Genomic DNA, 519 nt, shown 5'->3' with positions numbered 1-519 from the left:
CCTGTCCTGCCCCTAGGTTCTTCAGAACCTTTTTTTTTTTTTTTTAAGATTCCATATAGATGTGTTAGCATATGGTATTTGTTTTTCTCTTTCTGACTTACTTCACTCTGTATGACAGTCTCTAGGTCCATCCGCTTTGCTACAAATAACTCAATTTCGTTTCTTTTTATGACTGAGTAATATTCCATTGTATATATGTGCCACATCTTCTTTATCCATTCATCTGTTGATGGACATTTAGGTTGCTTCCATGTCCTGCCTGTTGTAAATAGAGCTGCAGCAAACATTGTGGTACATGACTCTTTTTGAAGTATGCTTTTCTCAGGGTGTATGCCCAGTAGTGGGATTGCGGGGTTGTATGGTAGTTCTATTTTTAGTTTTTTAAGGAACCTCCATACTGTTCTCCATAGTGGCTGTATCAATTTACATTCCCACCAACCGTGCAAGAGGGTTCCCTTTTCTCCACACCCTCTCCAGCATTTACTGTTTGTAGATTTTTTGATGATGGCCATTCTGACC

The 519-nt window shown here is 39.1% G+C and overlaps 1 protein-coding gene across 7 annotated transcripts in view; it reads left to right on the top strand.

The window, feature by feature from the left end:
- The window catches only part of OSBPL8 (oxysterol binding protein like 8), a 178766-nt gene that overhangs the window by 161400 nt on the left and 16847 nt on the right, over window positions 1–519 (top strand). The gene's annotated exons all lie outside the window — the stretch shown is intronic.

Source organism: Physeter macrocephalus, chromosome 6, assembly GCF_002837175.3.
Source record: "Physeter macrocephalus isolate SW-GA chromosome 6, ASM283717v5, whole genome shotgun sequence".
NCBI classification, from domain to species: domain Eukaryota; kingdom Metazoa; phylum Chordata; class Mammalia; order Artiodactyla; family Physeteridae; genus Physeter; species Physeter macrocephalus.
The sequence above is the reverse complement of the archived record's forward strand: the minus strand, read 5'-3'. Positions and strand labels throughout refer to the sequence as shown.